The sequence below is a fragment of the Triticum urartu genome, chromosome 4A, assembly GCF_056163025.1.
Source record: "Triticum urartu cultivar PI428250 chromosome 4A, HENAU_Tu73, whole genome shotgun sequence".
Taxonomy (NCBI): domain Eukaryota; kingdom Viridiplantae; phylum Streptophyta; class Magnoliopsida; order Poales; family Poaceae; genus Triticum; species Triticum urartu.
Genome location: NC_141876.1, coordinates 448,487,666 through 448,509,286, shown reverse-complemented (window position 1 = coordinate 448,509,286; position 21,621 = coordinate 448,487,666).

The window sequence follows — 21,621 nt, the reverse complement described above, 5'->3', positions numbered from 1 at the left end:
CTTTATGAATATACAGTTATGTCCTTTGGTCTCACCAATGCCTTGCCTTCTTCATGCATATGATGAACAAAGTATTCATGGACTTCCTCGATAAATTCGTGGTAGTCTTCATCGATGACATACTTATATACTCAAAAAGTGAAGAAGAGCACAAAGAACACCTTAGAGCTGTGTTACAACGACTCCGTGACCATCTGCTATACGCCAAATTTAGTAAATGCGAGTTTTGGCTCAAGAAAGTTGGATTTCTTGGACATGTGCTATCCGCCGAAGGCATAGCCGTGGACCCGAGCAAAGTAAATGATGTGCTCGATTGGTTGCCACCCACAACCGTATCGCAAATCTGGAGTTTTCTTGGATTAGCCGGATACTACCGTCGTTTCATTTTGCTTGCTGTTTTAATAAAATACTAAGATCTGAAAGTTTTAAATAAGACAGAGTCCTCACATAGCTATCTACTTACCTAACTACTCGTTTGATCTTCGCTTATATCTTTTTGGAGTAGCTTGTCATTTGCTCTAGTGCTTCACTTATATCTTTTTGAGCACGGTGTGCTTTAGTTTTTTTAAGAAATTATCTCTTGCTTCACTTAAATTAATTTGAGACAAATAAATATTATGCTCATGATCTTCACTTATATTTTATTGAGCATATGAAAAGCAACACATGAAAATTAGTTCCAAAGTGTTAGATATCCAAGAAGGATATAATAAAAACTTTCATGAAGATCATTGGAAAAAATAAACTTGATCAGTTGTAAGAGTTTTGAGATATGATGATGTGATATGTGAGTCATGTTGATGAGTAATTATACTTTAGTAAGAATATTGGTGTTAAGGTTTGTGATTCCCTATGCAAGCACGAAAGTCAATAGTTGTGCAATGAAATTACATCCTACTTTTGGTGCATTATTCAGTGTTAATTATGCTCAATGCTCTCTTATGAGAATATTCGTTTCTTGGTTGGTCGCTTCTCAATCTTTTGCTACTCTTCATTTTTTACTAGGTATGATCACTACTTGTGCATCCAAAATCATTTAAACCAATTTTGCCACATGAGTCCACTATACCTACCTATATGCGGCATTCTTTTGCCGTGCTAAGAAAATTTGTGTGTGTCATCTCTAATTTTTGAAATAAATTTCTCTTTTGTGTGATCGTACCGCTCTCGGGGCGGTGAGGGGTGGCCAATATTTTCCATGCTAGACGTGTTATTCTCACGATGAGAGTTTATTCAATTGTCATTGCACGAGAGTAAGGCAATGGATTTAGGGATGCCAAGTCCCGAAATGAAAAATGAACTTACTTTATGTTGTCAAGTAATAAATTCCGTGGAAAGTGTTGGTATGGAGGGCACCCGTGGACACGGTTAGCCATGGAAAGTGAAAGTATGGTGGAAAGAGGAATATATCTAGCATGGAAAGTGTTTGGAGCTCTAAGTCGTTTTCGTTGGGGGGGGAGTATGCCTCTCAAAATGTTTTTATCTCTCAACTTTCGCTTTGAGCTCTAGCACCTCTACAAATCCCTACTTCCCTCAGCGAAGGGCCTTTCTTTTTTGCTTTATGCAATTTTTGCTTTTAATTTGAGTCTCCATATTCTCTTATAAAGCACCAACTAGGCGGCACTATGATCATACTTGAGCATTGGCTGTAGCTAATATGTGAGTGTTCTTCATGAATGGATCATTGATTGAGCATGCTGGGCTAGGGATAACTTATTTTAGCGTTGATATTTTGAAAGACATGGTTACCTGTTGGTATGCTTGAGTATTTAAGTCCTCATGTCAAAACTAGACTATTGCTTTGAACCATATAAAAGTCCCAATGTCCATGCTATAAAGAAAAGAATATGAGATGACATGTTACGCAACATTCCAAATCAAAAATTTTGTCTTTATCATTTACCTACTCGAGGACGAGCAGGAATTAAGCTTGGCGATGCTGATACGTCTCCAACGTATCTATAATTTTTGATCATTCCATGTTGTTATATTATCATTCTTGGATGCTTTACAATCATTTTATTGCAACTTTATATCATATTTTGGGACTAACCTATTGACCCAATGCCCAATGCCAGTTGCTGTTTTTTGCTTGTTTTTTACAGCGCAGGAAATCAATATCAAATGGAGTCCAAACACTGCGAAACTTTTTGTGGATTTTTTATCCACCAGAAGACCACCAATGGGCCAGAGCAGCACCTCGGGGGTGCCCCGAGGGGGGCACAACCCACCAGGGCGCACCTGGGGGCCCACGCGCGCCCAGGTGGGTTGTTCCTACCTTGGTAGCCTCCCGCACCCCCTCTTTGCCCTATATAATCCCAAATATTCCAAAAACCCTCTGGGTAACCCGAGATCAGAAGTTCCACCACCGCAAGACTCTGTAGCCATGAGAAAGCAATCAAGACCCCGTTCCGGCACTCCGCCAGAGGGGGAAATCATCACCGATGGCCATCTTCATTATCCCGGTGGCCACCATGATGAGGAGGGAGTAGTCCACCCTCGGGGCTAACGGTTTGTACCAGTAGCTATGTGTTTAATCTCTGTCTCTCTCTCTCTCTCTCTCTCGTTTTCTTGAGATGTCACGACCTTGATGTATCGCGGGCTTTGTTAATATAGTTGGATCATATGGTGTTTTCCCCTCTCTATGTTGTTGTGATGAATTGAGTTTTCCCTTTGAGATTTCGTTCTTATCGGATTGAATACTTTTATGGATTTGAGAGAATTTGACATATGTCCTGCATATGAATACCTATGGTGACAATGGGGTATTATATTGATTGACTTGAGATATGTTTTGGCACTCAACTCGTGGATTCCTGAGGTGACATTGGGGTAATCTATGCATAGGGGTTGATGCACGTTCTCGTCTTTTATTTCTCTGGTAGAAATCTTGGGGCACTCTTTGAGGTTCTTTGTGTTGGATTGAGTATTATGAATCTAAATTTGCTTTGGCGTTATTTTAGTACGAACTCTTGATAGATAGATCAGAAAGAATAACTTGGTGTTATTTTAGTACGAACTCCTAGATAGATCGATTGGAAAGAATAGCTACAAGCAATTTCTTCTTATGTTCTCCACTAGATAGGAACGTTGGAGTGATTCTTCATCGCACGTTGAGGGATGGTTATATGATCCAATTATACCACTACAAAAAAAGACACATCCGTGACATTTTGGGCCGAACGAATTTTTTTCCTGTCATGCTTATGACACTTCTATGACGATAATTATGACAAAACCCGGTATCATCATAGATGTGGTGGAATCGTACTTCTATGACAAAAAATCATGATGGAAAATGGGCTTTTTGTCCTGGGCGGGCCGGAAACGCAGTTGCAAGACATTCTTTGGGCCGTCCATCACGGAAAAAACCGTGGTAGAAGCGAGGGCAAGGAAAATATCGGGGGAGTTCCCGGTTACGGTGAGTGGTCGGGGGTCGAGCAATGCGCGTTTCTCTTGTAAGTACGCGCGTGTGTGCGAGGAGTTGCGCTCTAAATGAACCCGAGTGAGGCGTTGGGCTCTAACTGAACCCGAGCGGTTGCGCTGCAGGCTACGCGTTACTGAACCCGAGCGATCGATCGATGGATGTTAACTGAACCCGATCGAGCGATTTCTTCGCTACTGCTGTCGGTGTCAAAACCGGCGGATCTCGGGTAGGGGGTACCGAACTGTGCGTCTAGGATTTATGGTAACAGGAGACAGGGGACACAATGTTTACCGAGGTTCGGGCCCTCTCTATGGAGGTAATACCCTACTTCCTGCTTGATTGATCTTGATGAATATGAGTATTACAAGAGTTGATCTACCACGAGATCGTAATGGCTAAACCCTAAAAGTCCAGCCGGACTATGATTATGAGGATATATCTACGGACCTAGCCCTCCGGTTTATATAGACATAGGAGGGATCTAGGGTTACACAAGGTCAGTTACAGAGAAAGGAATATTCATATTTGGTCGCCAAGCTTGCCTTCCATGCCAAGGAGAGTCCCATCCGGACACGGGTAGAGTTTTCGGTCTTCATATCTTCACGGCCCATCAGTCCGGCCCATATCCAATAGGTCGAACACCCGAGGACCCCTTAGTCCAGGACTCCCTGAGTAGCCCCCGAACAAGACTTCAGTGACGAGGTGTTCGGTCTGCAGATAGTCTTCGGCATTGCAAGGCGGGTTCCTCCTCCTATGACTTTAAAGTGATGTATTCAGCTTTCCATTCAATGTTGTACCCCTCGGCTTCCGTGCCTTCCTGACTTCAGCTTCCACGTGTCGAGTGAATACAAGAGGTCGGGGTATTTTTAGATATACCACCCTGAACGTATGATACATCTCCGTCGTACCTACTTTTCCAAACACTTTTGCCCTTGTTTTGGACTCTAACTTGCATGAATAGAATTGAACTAACCCGGAGTGACGCTGTTTTCAGAAGAATTGCCATGGTGTTATTTTTGTGCAAAAATAGAAGTTCTCGGAATGACCTAAAAATCAATTGAGATTATTTTTGGAATATATAAAAAATACTGGCGAAAAGATCAATGTTAGGGGGCCCACACCTTGTCCACGAGGGTGGGGGGCGCGCCCCCTGCCTCGTGGGACACCTGAAGCTCCACAGACGTCCACATTGACTCCATATATTCACTTTCAGGGAGAAAAAAAATCAGAAAGAAGGATTCATCGCGTTTTACGATACGGAGCCGCCGTCAAGCCCTAAACTCTCTCGGGAGGGCTGATCTGGAGTCCATTCGGGGCTCCGGAGAGGGGAATCCGTCGCCATCGTCATCATCAACCTTCCTCCATCACCAATTTCATGATGCTCACTGTCTTGCGTTAGTAATTCCATCATGGGCTTGCTGGACGGTGATGGGTCGGATGAGATTTATCATGTAAACAAGTTAGTTTTGTTAGGGTTTGATCCCCACTATCCACTATGTTATGAGATTGATGTTGACATGACTTTGCTATGCTTAATGCTTGTCACTAGGGCCCGAGTGGCATGATTTCAGATCTGAACCTATTATGTTTTCATCAATATATGTGAATTCTTGATCCTATCTTGCAAGTCTATAGTCACCTATTATGTGTTATGATCCGTTAACCCCGAAGTGACAATAATCGGGATACTTACCGGTGATGATCGTAGTTTGAGGAGTTCATGTACTCACTATGTGTTAATGCTTTTGTCCGGTACTCTATTAAAAGGAGGCCTTAATATCCCTTAGTTTCCAATAGGACCCCGCTGCCACGGGAGGGTAGGACAAAAGATGTCATGCAAGTTCTTTTCCATAAGCACGTAGGACTATATTCGGAATACATGCCTACATTACATTGATGAACTGGAGCTAGTTTTGTGTCACCCTATGTTATAACTGTTGCATGATTGATTGCATCCGACATAATTATCCATCACCGATCCAATGCCTATGAGATTTTCACATACTGTTCTTCGCTTATTTACTTTTCCATTGCTACTGTTACAATCACTATAAAATAAAAAATATTACTTTTGCCACTGTTACCACTAGTATCATATTACTGTGCTACTAAATACTTTGCTGCAGATATTAAGTTTCCAGGTGTGGTTGAATTGACAACTCAGCTCCTAATACTTGAGAATATTCTTTGGCTCCCCTTGTGTCGAATCAATAATTTCGGTTGAATACTCTAACCTCGGAAACTGTTGCGATCCCCTACACTTGTGGGTGATCAATACTATTTTCTGGCGCCATTGCCGGGGAGCATAGCTCTATTCTTTGAGTCACTTGGGATTTATATCTTCTGGTCACTATGAAGAACTTGAAAGATCAAAGAACCAAGATTTTTCCCTCAACTACAAGGGGAGGTAATTAAGGAACTGCCATCTAGCTCTGCACTTGATTCACCTTATGTTTTGAGTAAACCTGTGACACATACGCATGCTATTGATTCTGATAGGTCGCATGTTATTGATGATGCCATTTATGCTATGCATGATGCTTATGATGAAACTACTTCTATGCTTGATAATACTATGCCACTAGGCGAATTTCTTGATAAACAACTGGCTAGGGCTAGAGAGAATGAAATTATTGAAACTGATAATATTGATGAAAGTGATGATGAAGATTCTCCCCCTAGATATGAATTGCCTGTCGTTCCTGAGGGTTATGTTATGGATGAAGAAACTGCTAGAGACTTCTTAACTTGAAATGATAGATCTGATCTTAAGAAATTATTAGCTAAGCTTAAAGAAAAGTCTTTGAATGCTCGAATGAAATATGACCCTGCTTTTGCTACTTCACCTATCTTTATTACTGATAAGGATTATGGTTTCTCTGTCGATCCTGAGTTAATTACTTTGGTTGAATTTGATTCTTTCTATGGCTATGAATCTGAAACTGTTGTGGCACGTCTTACTAAATTAAATATAGCCACCCTGTTCACTCATGATGAGCAAACTTGCTATTACTTTATCCTTAAGTTGTTTCCGTTCTCATTAAAGGGTGATGCTAAAACATGGTTTAATTCTCTTGATCTTGGTTGTGTGCGTAGTCCCCATGATATGATTTATTACTTCTCTGCTAAATATTCCCCGCTCATAAGAAACAAGCTGCTTTAAGGGAAATATATAATTTTGTGCAAATTGAAGAAGAGAGTCTCCCACAAGCTTGGGGGAGGCTTCTCCGATTACTTAATGCTTTGCCTGATCATCCTCTCAAGAAAAATGAAATACTTGATATCTTTTATAATGGACTAACCGATGCTTACAGAGACTACCTGGATAGTTGTGCTGGTTGTGTTTTCAGGGGAAGAACTGTTGATCAAGATGAATTGCTATTGAATAATATGTTGACAAATGAAAATAATTGGACACTTCCTGAACCAACTCCTAAGCCAACTACGAAGAAAAGGGGTATTCTATTTCTCAGTCATGAAGATATGCGAGAGGCAAAGAAATCTATGAAAGAAAAAGGTATTAAAGTAGAAGATATTAAGAATTTACCACCTACTGAACAAATACATGGTCTTGATAACCCGACACAGGTAGTAAAGGTAAATTCTCTCTATAGATTTGATAAATGTGAAATTTCATTTACTAAGTTTGCTAGCCAATGCTTGGATGAGTTTGATGACTTTATGGTTAAACAAGAAAACATCAATGCTTATGTTGGTAGACAATTGAAACACAATGCTAATATGCTTGAACACTTGAGTGATTATATGTCTAGAGTTAAAAGTGAACATAAAATTATTAGTAAACATGCTTCTGTGGTTACCACTCCAGTAGAACAAGTACTTAAGGCTCATAATGGTTTGCTCAATGAATTAAATAATAAGAAAAATGATAATGTTGTTAGAGTTATGACTTGAGGGGGTAAAATGACTCAGGAACCTCTGTATTCGCAGGGCCATCCTAAGAGAAATGAACAAGATTCTCAGAGAACTAATATAGATGCACCTAGTTCTTCTAAAAGGAAGAAAAAGAAAAATGATAGGACTTTGCATGCTCCTAATGAACCTATTGTTGACACACCTGAGAATCCCAATGATATTTCTATTTCTGATGCTGAAACACAATCTGGTGATGAACATGAACCTAGTGACAATGTTAATGATGATGTTCATGCTGATGCTCAACCTAGCAATGATAATGATGTAGAGATTGAACATGTTGTTGATCTTGATAACCCACAATCAAAGAATCAACGTTATGATAAGAGAGGCTTCGTTGCTAGGAAGAACGGTAAGGAAAGAGAACCATGGGTTCAAAAACCCATGCCCTTTCCTCCTAAACCATCCAAGAAAAAGGATGATGAAGATTTTGAGCGCTTTGCTGAAATGATTAGACCTATCTTTTTGCGTATGTGTTTGACTGATATGCTTGAAATGAACCCTTATGCTAAATACATCAAGGATATTGTTACTAATAAAATAAGGGTCTTTTACATTTGTGTCCCTAACTCGAACCCACTACTCATATTTGCTCCTAATTCGAAAGCCTGCTCAAAAATGCCCCTCCGCCGTTACGTGCCCTTACAGAAATGCCCTTTTGCGCCGTTACCGTCCGGTCAAAGCCGGTCAAAGGGCATTGACCGGCCCCAAAAAAATAGCAACAAAAATCTAAAAAATCTGAAAATTTGTGAGATCAAAGATACTCAGGTTCGCAAGGTGAGTGCAATTTTTCGTGCTGTTTGGGCATTCCAGGAGCTCGTGTCAAAGGAAAAACAGTAAATATGTAAGCCTGTGAACAGTAAATTCAAAAAAATAGCAAGAAAATTCAAAAAAATATGAAATTTTTTGGCATCAAAGAGGCTATGGTCTAAAAGCTGCGTGCCAATTTTTGTTGTGTTTGGACATTGGAGGGGCTTGTGGAGAAAAAAACAAAATCTGGCCCGGGAAAAAACTTGGGAAAAAATGACTATTTTGTTTTTTCTTGCGAGAGCTCCTCGCAAGTCATTTGATCACAAAAACTTGCAAGCACCTTGTGCACCCAAGCCTCTTTGATGCCAAAAAATTTCATATTTTTTTGAATTTTCTTGCTATTTTATTTCAAATTTACTGTTCACAAGCGTGCATATTAACTGTTTTTCCTCGCCACGAGCTCCTGGAATGTCCAAATAGCACAAAAATTTGCATGCACCTTGCGCACATGAGTATCTTCGATCTCACAAAATTTTAGATTTTTTTAAATTTTTTTGCTATTTTTTTCAGGACGGTCAAAGTTGTTTGACCGGACGGTAATGGCGCAGAAGGGCTTTTCTGTAAGGGCACCTAACGGCGGAGGGGCAAATTTGAGCAGGCTTTCGAATTAGGGGTATATCTGATTAGGTGGTTCGAGTTAGGGACAGAAATGCAAATGGCCCATAAAATAAAGATAATGGAAGCGGAAATTTCCACCATGCTTGCTAATTATACTTTTAAGGGTGGAATACCAAAGAAACATGGAGATCCAGGAGTACCAACTATACCATGCTCCATTAAAAGAAAGTATGTTAAAACTGCTTTATGTGATCTTGGAGACGGTGTTAGTGTTATGCCTCTCTCTTTATATCTCAGACTTGATTTGAATAAGTTGAAACCTACTGAAATATCTTTGCAAATGGCTGATAAATCAACTACTATACCTGTCGGTATTTGTGAGGATGTTCCTGTTGTGGTTGCAAACGTTACTATTTTAATGAACTTTGTTATTCTTGATATTCTCGAGGATGATAGTATGTAGATTATGCTTGGTAGACCCTTTTTGAATACTGCAGGGGCTGTTATTGATTGCAACAAAGGCAATGTCACTTTTCATGTTAATGGTAATGAGCATACGGTACACGTTCCGAGGAAACAACCTCAAGTCCATTGTATAAATACTATTGGAAAAATTTCAACAATCACTATTGGAGGTTTTGAATTTCCTCTTCCTACTGTCAAGAAGAAACATGATATTCTTATTGTTAGGGATGTGCATATCCCCGTTGAGGTAACCTAGTGTTATTCAAAATTTCTCCGGTTTCATGTTATTCGAAAAGAGTTTGTTAACAAGACTTGATCAACCTTGTTATATAGTGGATTCCTTTTGATGAGCATGAGATGGATGAAGTTAGAAAACACAACTCTCTGTACCCTCCTTTTACTTTCTGTTATTTATATTAAATAAAGCAAAAATAGTATTTTCTGTCTGTTTTCTGAATTATCTATGCAATGAAAAATACCACAAAAATAAAAGTTCTCCAAATGCCCTGAAAATTAAATATGATTTTTTCTAGAATATTTGAGAATATCTGTCACTGAGAACACAGTAGGGGGAGCAGCCACGTGCCCATGAGGGTGGAGGGTGCGCCCCCTGCCTCGTGGACCCCACGTGGGTTCCCTCCACTTATCCTTGCACCTGCACACTTCGTCTTGCTCCAGAAAAAATCGCTAGCCAGCTCAAACCCTAGTTCTTGCTCATCTTGCTTCCATTTTCGATCTCCTTGCTCAAAGCTCCTCTCACAAAACTGCTTCGGGGGATTGTTCTTTGGTATGTGACTCCTCCAATGGTCCAATTAATTTTTGTTTTAGTGCTTTATTTATTGCAAATTTTTGCTGCTTAGGTGACCCTGTTCTTCAGCTTGCATGTCAAATTCATGTGGTCAAAAGTAGCTTTAATGCATGATATAGCCTCTAGGCACTTGTAGGAGTAGTTTCTATCAATCTTGTTGAGTTTGATTCACTTTTATTTTGAGTCACTAAACATTTCATAAAATTTTCAGAGGAAGAAATATGTTTAGGAAAATGTACCAAGGTGGTTCCTCAAGGAAACAAGGACCCAGGCCCGCAATACGTGAGCCGGACAATGAACTACGAAGGGAGGCTCAAGTGCGGCCTTGTGAATGGCCGTTAGAGGACTTCATGGTTCGAGCAGGAATTAAGGAGGAATTTGACGCATATGTGCGTAACAATGATCTAGAGAGCTTCGAGGCAGATAAGTGTCGTCAGTACTACTACCTCACTGATTCCTTTGTGAGAAGGTTTGAATTTACATCATCACGCAATTCTCAAACTGTCCTGTTTGATCTTTATGATAAATCTTATACCATGGACTTAGAAGATTTTAATACTGCTTATAAACGCCCACAGTGGGGTAATGTTAGTGAACCTCGTAAATCCGAATATAAGGATTTTCTTGCTAGTATCACTGTGGGGGAATCTAGGGAAATCACGCAAGGTACCATAGGGAGCATTCATTTTCCTGCTATACATTATTTTGCTCTCTTTATAGGTAGATGCATAAATGGTAAGGATGAGGCATGTCACATGTGCATGTGTGCCAGATCTTAGTGTTCTCGAGAGTTTTGTATGAGGAGATAGACAATATAACTTGGGGGCCATTATTGCACGAAGGTTGCATAATAACAAAATTAATGGAGATTTCTTTGGTGGAATTTATGCAACCCATTTAGCTGATTTTCTTGAGATACCCATTCGTGGATATGATATTGAGTTGCCTCCTGCTTATTTAGATTATGATGCTATGGTTCGTCATCAGTTTGTTGACAGGAACAATCAGTCCCTCCAGTACCGACTAATCTTTGACAAATGACGCACCTATCACGTCGCTCTCCCTGCTCCTGCTTTCTTTTAATTTCAGGCAAAAAGGAGATATGTTGTAACCAGGGAGGAGGCGGATGAGCATGAGAGGAGGATGGAGGCAGCCCGCCTCCAAGCTGCAGCTCTTCAGGCAGTAGCTGATGCATCTCAGTACGACCCCAGCTTCAACTTCGGATACCCACCAGGCCATCCATGGGCATAGACCAACTTGGGCCAAAATCCTAAGCTTGGGGGAGTACGTATCTCTCACCGACATTACATTCATGTTCACACACTCATGCCAGTTCTCGGTGCTCATACATTTTCATTGTTTCATCCATGCTAGTTTATTTTCATTTTCTCGCTTTCTTCTTGTGTGTTTGAAAAACCTTAAGAAAAACAAAATAAATTAGTTGTAGCTTTTAGTTAGTTTACTTATCATGCCTCTAGTAGTAATTAAAAAGAAAACCCAAAAATATTTCCCATTCTTCTTTTGCTTGTTGGGAGCTTTCCCGTGCAAATAGTTTTGTTTTATTTCTTTCCTTTGGGGTCGAGAGGAGAAGACCAGAATGAAAATGTTGAGTGGCTCTTATATGCATTATTGTTGATCTAACAAAGATCGCATATTACCTTGTCTTCTCCCATGAATTGAATGCTTGCAGATTCCAGCTTAGTCCAATGCACGTGCTCTATTATTATTATCCACACCATTCGGTCGTGCAAGCGAAAGGCAATAATGATGATATATGATGAACTGATTGAGATGAGAAAAGCTAGTATAAACTCGACCTCTCTTTTTTTGTAAATATGATTAGTCCATCGTTCCTAATTCAGCCTATTATGAATGAAACATGTTTGCAATGACAATTAGAGATTATAGTTGGTTATGCCATGCTTGATTAGCTAGGAGTTTATAATGGTTTACCTTGCATGTCAACATGCTATTAAAATGGTTGTGATGTGGTATTATGGGGTGGTATCCTCCTTTGAATGATTCGAGTAGCTTGACTTGGCACATGTTCACACATGTAGTTGAAACAAAATCAACATAGCCTCCATGATATTTATGTTCACGGTGAATTATATCCTACTCATGCTTGCATCCAGTGTTGATTGATTTTAATGCATGTTCATGAGTGTTGTCGCTCTCTAGCTGGTCGCTTCCCAGTCTTCTTCTAGCCTTCACTTGTACTAAGCAAAAATACCTCTTGTGCATCCAATTCCATAAACCCCAAAGTTATTCCATATGAGTCCACCATACCTTCCTATATACGATATCTACCTGCCATTCCAAGTAAATTTGTATGTGCCAAACTTAAACATTCAAATAAACATTCTGTTTTGTATGCTCGAATAGCTCATGTATCAACTAGGGTTGTCTGTATCCTCCATGCTAGGCAACTTATTCTCAAGAGGAGTGGACTTCGCTCCTCATTCATGAGAAAATGGCTGGTCACCGGGATGACTAGTCCCATGCTCAAATCAAATCAAAATAACTGCAAACAAAACTCCCCCAGGATTGTTGTTAGTTGGAGGCACCCATTGTTTCCGGCAAGCCATGGATTGATGCTTGTTGGTGGTGGGGGAGTATAAACTTTACCATTCTGCTTGGGAACCGCCTATAATGTGTGTAGCATGGAAGATATTGAGATTTCTCGGTTGTTATGTTGATAATGAAAGTATACCACTCAAAATATTATTCATGTCTATTTCAAAATTGCGCTCTGGCACCTCTACAAATCCTTGCTTCCCTCTGCGAAGGTCCTATCTATTTACTTTTATGTTGAGTCATCATCCTCTTATTAAAAAAACACCAGTTGGAGAGCACCGCTGTCATTTGCATGTATTATTGTTAGTTTACATTGAGTATGACTTGACTGGATCTCTTTTACCATGAATTACAATGTCTAGTCAGTCCTTGATCTTTAAAGGTGCTCTGCATTTAGGTCTTGCGGTCTCAAAAAGGGCTAGTGAGATAGCATCTTGTTATATCATATTATGATTATTTTGAGAAAGTGTTGTAATCCGAGATTTATTATTATTGCTCTCTAGTTGATTATGCCATTGATATGAGTAAACATGAGACCTAAATGTTATTGTGAATATAGTTAGGTCATAAACTTTGTTGAAAACTTGAATGCTGGCTTTACATATTTGCAACAACAAGAGAAAACCGAGTTTGTAAAAGTTTTTCTTTATCACTTTCAGTTTATCAACTGAATTGCTTGAGGACAAGCAAAGGTTTAGGCTTGGGGGAGTTGATACGTCTCCGTCGTGTCTACTTTTCCAAACACTTTTGCCCTTGTTTTGGACTCTAACTTGCATGAATTGAATGGAACTAACCCGGTCTGATGCTGTTCTCAAAAGAATTGCCATGGTGTTATTTTTGTGCAGAAATAAAAGTTCTCGGAATTACCTAAAAATCAACGGAGATTATTTTTGGAATATATAAAAAATACTGGCGAAAAGATCCACATCAGGGGGCCCACACCCTGTCCACGAGGGTGGGGACGCGCCTACCCCCCGGGTGTGCCCCCTGCCTCGTGGGCCCCCTGACGCTCCACCGACATCCACCTTGACTCCATATATTCACTTTCGGGGAGGAAAAAAAATCAGAGAGAAGGATTCATCGCGTTTTACGATACGGAGCCACCGCCAAGCCCTAAACTCTCTCGGGAGGGCTGATATGGAGTCCGTTCGGGGCTCCGGAGAGGGGAATCCGTCGCCATCGTCATCATCAACCTTCCTCCATCACCAATTTCATGATGCTCACCGCCGTGCGTGAGTAATTCCATCGTGGGCTTGCTGGATGGTGATGGGTGGGATGAGATTTGTCCCGAGTCATTGCCATGACCCACCTTGGAGCTGCTGACCCGTCGGCCATGGCCCAGATTCGCCTTCACTGAGCTGACCCGGATTCGCTTTCGCTGGGTCGCCACCGTGATCCGCCCGGCCGCGGGCCTCTTCACCAGCAACTGCGTCCATCCAGCCGTGGACCCGGATTCGCTGAGTCGCTAGTGAACCGCCGCCTCGACAGGTCACCTCTCAGGCACCAACTTCAACCCACTTCCTCCTTGAACCGCCGTCACTTCGGCGCGGTTTTAGAGTCGCCACTCCAAGTCATTGTCGGACCGTGAGTCACCGCCGGTCTGTGAGTCATCTCTCACGAGTCGCCGCAGTGGATTTACCTCCTGGCCACCCTTGTCGAAACACCACGCCTCGCCGGGTTTGCCTCTGCGTTGAGTCGGCGTCGGATCACCATCACCGCGATAAACTGCCGTGGCTTTGTTCCCTCAAACATCAACTATACCGTGCCCCCACAGGCTCTTCACGCTATGGAGTGGCAGTAACAAGAAATATGCTCTGTTGTTGGATGCTGGAAAAGTCAAAGGTCCACTACCAGCCCCATGTGTTAGTAGAATAACTACTACAAGTGCAACTGCTGTGCTGGTTTGCTATCGTATAAAAGAGCATGTGATACGGTACAATAGCAGCATCAGACATCTGATATGTTTTGATTACGGTATAAAAAAACACGGTCTGATGACTACTAGCGAGTTACACGCACGGTTGTAGACTGTGGTTATTGTTGACCAATCAAACACAGCTGCACTATTTATCAAAAGCTCAGCAAGATATCAAGGATGAGAACTGTGGCAGCATTTGGCAAGGTCCTCGAGGTGATCAGTACAAATTCCTTCGGATGCATATAAGGATCAAATGGAATTCGGCAACAGTACTGAAAGGTTATCTACAGATGCCACATACGGATCATCTGTTGTATGAACAAACCAGGTAAGATTATTGTTATGCTGCAGGTATAAAGCATGTACTGGCAACGTTCTGCAAAACAGGCATTTTTCCTCCGTGTCACATTATGTAATGAACGGACGGTCGGGTCACGGGTCCGAACCGGTTTACAACGCGGAGGACAACTAGCCCGTCTGCATCAGCCTATAATATCGCGGCTGACTCATATGTCTACTCCTACGGCGGATTCACCCATGATTGATTTCCGCTTCACCATGGTGGTCATCAACTTCGCGGTGGATAACTACTGGCCTAGCGTATCAGGTGAAATCCATCCAGTATATTTTTATATTATATATTGTTTTCTTTAAAAGAGCAGCTACTCCGGCTTGCAAAGTTATCTAATGAAGGACCCTACACCGCCATATTGGTGCAAATTTAAAGGCCGTCAGAAAAATTTCCGGCTTTAAAAAAAGGACTCCAGTTTAAAATCCGGCTCAAGGAAAAGCTATCTACCACAAAGCTTTGAAGCTCTCAGTATCCGGTTTAACAATTTCCGGTTCAACAAAGAGTAAATCTCTCGCGAGTTCGAGTTTTCAGGAAAAATTAAAGGGACCAAAGAGATTCTGTTGCGTCTCGCGAGTTCAAACATAGGTACCCTGTCGGTGTCAAAACCGGCGGATCTCGGGTAGGGGGTCCTGAACTGTGCGTCTAAGGCGGATGGTAACAGGAGGCAGGGAACACGATGTTTTACCCAGGTTCGGGCCCTCTTGATGGAGGTAAAACCCTATGTCCTGCTTGATTTATTCTTGATGATATGGGTAGTACAAGAGTTGATCTACCACGAGATCGGAGAGGCTAAACCCTAGAAGCTAGCCTATGGTATGATTGTATGTTGTCCTACGGACTAAAACCCTCCGGTTTATATAGACACCGGAAAGGGCTAGGGCTACACAAGGTCGGTTACAAAGGAGGAGATACACATATCCGTATTGCCTAGCTTGCCTTCCACGCCAAGTAGAGTCCCATCCGGACACGAGACGAAGTCTTCAATCTTGTATCTTCATAGTCCAACAGTCCGGCCAAAGGATATAATCCGGTTGTCCGGATACCCCCTCATCCAGGACTCCCTCAGTAGCCCCTGAACCAGGCTTCAATGATGATGAGTCCGGCGCGCAGTATTGTCTTCAGCATTGCAAGGCGGGTTCCTCCTCCGAATACACCACGGAAGAATTTGAATACAAGGATAGTGTCCGACCCTGAAAAATAAGTTCCACATACCACCGTAGAGAGAATAATATTTCCACAAATCCAATTTACTGACTTGTTTTGGCAACACGACATTATGCCATGGCCCGGTGATTATTCGAACTGTTTCCTTTAACTAGCCCCGCACATAACACGAGGCAGTTTTTTGACACGTCTTGTCAAAGTAGAGATCGTGTCCCCTTATCACGGGATTCTCATCAATACGGGTGTGGGTAACCCAACCGCGCCATCGATTATGGCGCTTGGGGATAAGCGAGTTTTACCAGGCTAGTGGGGACACATAGTTTCGTCCGCCCATTTAAAGGGATAAGGATTCACCTTTTCATCCACGCCTTCTTCCTCCTTTGCTCATCCATTTTCGCGCACTCGAGCTCCAGCGCCCAAGTCCGCACTTCCCACCTCAACCTTCTCCAACCATGTCCAGAGCGGGAGGCAGGTGGATGGTCTCCTCCGTCATGGAGGGACACATCAAGAAGCTGAGGAGAGCCGGATACCTGCCCAACGACATCGCGCACCGGCTCCCAGATGAGGGGCGGCTCATCCCCACCCCGAGGCCCCATGAGAGGGTAGTGTTCCTTACCCATTTCCTCCGCGGACTGGGATTCCCTCTCCACCCATTCGTCCAGGGGCTCATGTTCTACTATGGCCTGGATTTCCACGATCTGGCCCCAAACTTCATCCTCAACATCTCAGCGTTTATCGTCGTGTGCGAGGCCTTCCTCCGCATCTAGCCCCACTTCGGCTTATGGCTGAAGACCTTCAATGTCAAGCCGAAGGTAGTGAGCAGCCGCCAGGCGGAGTGCGGAGGTGCCATGGTGGGCAAGATGCCCAACATCACATGGCTCGAGGGCTCCTTCGTGGAGACCATAAAGGGGTGGCAATCGGGGTGGTTCTACATCACCGAGCCGCGTGACCCTAAATGGGCAGCGGCCCCCCGAGTTCCGATCTGGCATCCCTACGCGGCTCATGTCCTGGAAAGAGAAGGGCCTGTCCTGGGGTAGTTCGGGAGAGCTGACCGGACTCCAAACATGTATTCAAACATGGTGAACAAGAAGCTCAAACTCGTCAACGTAGTACAGGTCATGCTCATCCGCCGGATCCTCCCGTGCCAACAACAGGCTTCCAACTTGTGGGAGTTTGACCCGGCCCAGTACCGAACTCTGAACAGGCTCTTCGACACAACTCACGAGGATGCCTGGAAGGTGCTATTCAAGGGTGCCGAGGTTCCCCCTCCCACTACCGAGGATCGCGGATTCTGCGCGAAGCGCCAAGCCAGGGTGGTAAGCTATTTTACCTCTCACAGGATACTTGTTTTTCATAGTTTGACTCTATGCGGGATCTAAGCTCCCATACCTTTGACAGGACTGGCAAGAGACGGCCGGACAGATCGAGTGTCCGACTCCTTTGCCCGAAGGCCCAGCAGACGCTCTCCTGACGAAGATGCTGACTCCGGCTCCTTACAAGGTGCCGGAGAAGACCAAGAAGGCCAAGGGAACCCGAAAGAGTTCCCGACGCCAGGCGTCATCGTACTCATCGTCCGATAACTCTGTGACACACTCCTCCCCCGAAGATGAGGAGGAAGAAGAAGATGCTCCCCCTTCAGTTGGGGGAGACAAGAAAAGGAAGGCCGCCCCAACTGGGGAGGCCGAAGGGTCCAAGAAGGGAAGGACTCTCGTTCCGGACAGTTCCACCACCGCCGTCGAAAGCGAAGACAAGTGGCTGCTCAGGGCCAAGCCCCTGGCGAAGTCGTAAGTATTAGGATACCAAAGTAACTCATAGCATTCCTTTGTCGCATTGCTTCCCCTAACGCCGAATATGATTATGCAGGCCGCCACGAGCCCGTATCAATGTATCGTTGGACGGTTCCCTGGGCTCGTCGAATATGGATAGAGATCCACTTCCGACCGCCACCTCCCCTTGCCCTGCAAACGATGCCAAGGTATTGTCTCAAGAGGCACCGGGTCGAGGGGAGACAGTACCGGAGGCGCCTCAAGGCGACCTTCCGGACTCCGGGAGCAGAGGGAACAAGGCCCCTGAGGGCTCCGAGTTTGGCCCTTAGCCGAACACCGCGCCGGAACCTCCAGTGGTTCCGGACTCGGGCGGGCAGCCTCCTTCCAAGAGGGGCATGACGCCTGTGCCAGTGACCTCCGTCCATCTAGAAGCGCCGGACAATCTGCTGGGAGCGCTTCGCAGCGCTTCCATCGACGAGGAGCACCGTACTATTATGAGTGCGGTGGTCCAAAAGGTTCAGTCCGCCAAGAGCGGATTAACTGAAGCCTGTGCCAGCCTTCTAACAGGCTTTGGGGTAAGTGTTTAAAATACAGGAAAAATATTACCGCATAGACAGTAGCCCCTGATGCTCTGTTCGGTGTTCACAAACAAAAGCCGAACAGAGGATCAAACAATATTGCAGGAGTCTAATATAAGTATGTCAATATGCGTATGCAGGCTTCGCTGCTGGCATCTGCCGCACTGACTGCGGAGGTCGCTGCACTGAAGCAGGACCTTAAAGGGTCCAAGGACGAGCTCGGCCTTGCCAAGAGGCAGCTCGAGGAGAACAAAGGTAAGTAGTACCTAGTCTATGGATATGTATAAAAAGAATGCGATTGCAAAATGACAGGATCATCATGAATTTGCTGGGGGCCACGACCGAAGTGGCGACCCTAAAGCAAGTGATGTCTGAGGCCGAAGATAAAGCGGCCAAGGAGCGCACCGAGCGGGGAAGGCAAGAGGCTCGGGTGGGCGAGGTGCAGCAAGAGCTCCAGGCTCTCGTGACAAGGCACGAGGCGTTGGAGCTTGACTCAAAGACGCGAGAGTCTGAGCTTGCCGCGGCCCTCGAGAGCACAAAGAGTGCCAAGGCCGAAGCCCAAAAGGCCCTCCAGGAGATTGACGGGATGAAGAAAATAGCGGCGTGTAAGGCATTCTATATGCAAAGCAAGCATATGAAAGTAAATTACCTATTACTTACCCGAATCCAGAGCTCTCCAGGAGCATTCGCATATTTGCCCCGCAACGTGTCGGATGCCGCACAGTTTTACCAGGCCGAGGAGGGAAGCTCAACGGAGAAGCTGTTCTGGTCTCAGTATACTGGGACCGAACACCCGGTGCCTATGAGCGACCAGCTGAAGCAGCTGGTCGAGCTACACAAGGCGGCCGAACAGGCCATGAAGGGCTTTATAGTCCGGCTGTGGCCTAGCGACGCCCTTCTGAACAGCTACTTCGGCCTTGTGAGGCGGCTTGTGGATGCCTGCCCACCACTGGAAGTCGTCAAGCGGTCCGTCTGCATCGAAGGTGCACGCCGGGTTTCCGCCCGTGTGAAGGTGCAATGGGCCAAGCTAGACGCCGTGAAGCTGATCAAGGAAGGACCGCCACAGGCAAGGAGCATCGCACTCCCGAAATTTATTATGAGGGTGTCCTGAAGGGTGCCCGTCTTGTAGTGGACGAATGTCCAAAGGATGTAATATTTGAGTAAACTTGCTCATGTGATTCTGTATGATGAAAACTTGTTTCATATGCGCTATGCAATGCTTGTTTGAATTTAAAATATTACCTTCTGTTTGGCCGTTTATCCAATCTGAGAGATGGCTAGTCCTCGGCTTCTGCCCCCATGCCGCGAGTGCTGGGGTGTTCGGGATAAACCTGAGCACTCTTGTTCCCATTTTTGGGTCCTTCGAGGGTGGTGCTCAGCACAGCGAACAAGGCAACCGGACTAATAATGCTTTATCACTCTCACTTAGCCATAGAATTCTATAATTTTAAATTTCGGCGAAGCCCCTGGTATTCGGAAGGCCGAATTCGGGCGTGATACACGCCTTTAAGCCGGACAGGACCGGGTCCTCGCTCTAAGATGCATAAGTCTTTAGGGACTCGAAACCTCGCCGAACAGCGACCGGTCTCTCTCCTTATCATGACAGTCAGTTTTAGCTTTCTCTACTGAGGTGCTTAGCCCAGCAGAACCGGGGCACAATCGCAGTAGTTCTCCTAGTGCTACCTTAGTCGATTGAGCGGAACGTAAGGTACCAAAACATCAGAGCCGGGCAAACCCAACATTTGACCAAAGACATGATTCGGAGCTGATGCATATAATGCTATAAGTTTGGGGTGCCGCACTTGTGAAAGTGTTCGGACTTCTCACACCATAATGTGGGGTACATAAGCCCCTGGTGTATTGGCCGTACCAAAGTGTACGGTTGCAAGGCATCATTAATGAACACATATATTTAAAACAAGAATGCAATAATAGTCGTAATGTTATGCATTGTTTATTCAAAAAGGTGCGTTAAGGCAGAATGATACAGATAGTGCGATAAGCAAAAAGTAGGACTATGTCCCTTCCAAGGGCAAGCTGAGGAATAGTATTAGAGCAAATATTTCACTCGTTATTGTAATCCACCTGGGAGTTCCGTGGTGTGACGTAGCTTTCTGCCTCCTTGGTTGCCGCATCATGTGTTCGGCAATCATGCTACCGGTCGGGGTTTCGAGAGATTAAAGTCTTGAAAAGAAAAAGATAGCAAAGCGGGAAGCCCCCAGTGCGGTTTAAGCCACGTCTTGGGGCGTGCCGTAGTTGTGCCCCCTCCCCACCTGTTCCCATGGTATTTTTAATGTGTAATTATGTACGCGTGGCACGGATTTCACCGTTTGGCTGGGACTGGGGTGTGAGCCGCATTGCTACGCGAGCTTAGGTCGTGCCAGGTGGTCTAGTTGCCGATTACTCCGAGCGCGCTTCAAGGTGTCCGGGTCTTGAAACACCGAACTGGTGGATTGCCTTGAGAGGCTACTTTGCGCTTCTGCTGCGAGGGCCGCAGTGTGCTCCTCCGTGCGGAGAGAGCGCTCTGTGTTTCCATTAACTGTGATGACCCCCCGAGGTCCTGGCATCTTGAGCTGGAGGTATGCATAATGTGGTACCGCATTGAATCTCGCAAATGCGGTTCGCCCGAGCAGTGCATGATAGCCACTGCAGAACGGGACTATATCGAAGATTAATTCTTCGCTTCGGAAGTTATCCGGGGATCCAAAGACCACTTCTAGTGTAATTGAGCCTGTGCAATGGGCCTCTACACCTGGAATGACGCCTTTAAAGGTCGTTTTTGTGGGTTTGATCCTTGAGGGGTCTATACCCATTTTGCGCACTGTCCTGATAAAGCAGGTTCAGGATGCTGCCTCCATCCATAAGGACTCGAGTGAGGTGAAATCCGCCAATGATTGGGTCTAGGACTAGTGCGGAAAATCCGCCATGACGGATACTAGTGGGGTGGTCCCTGTGATCGAAGGTGATCGGACAGGAGGACCATGGGTTGAACTTTAGGGCGACTGGCTCCAACACATATACGTCCCTGAGCGCACGCTTCCGCTCCCTCTTGGGGATGTGGGTTGCGTATATCACGTTCATCGTCTGCACTTGTGGGGGGAACCTCTTCTGTCCTCCGGTGTTCAGCTGCCGTGGCTCTTCCTCGTCATCGCTATGTGGCCCCTTATCTTTGTTTTCGGCAATTAACTTGCCGGCCTGCTTGAATACCCCACAATACCTATTGGTGTGGTTGGCTGGCTTGTCGGGGGTGCCGTGTATTTGG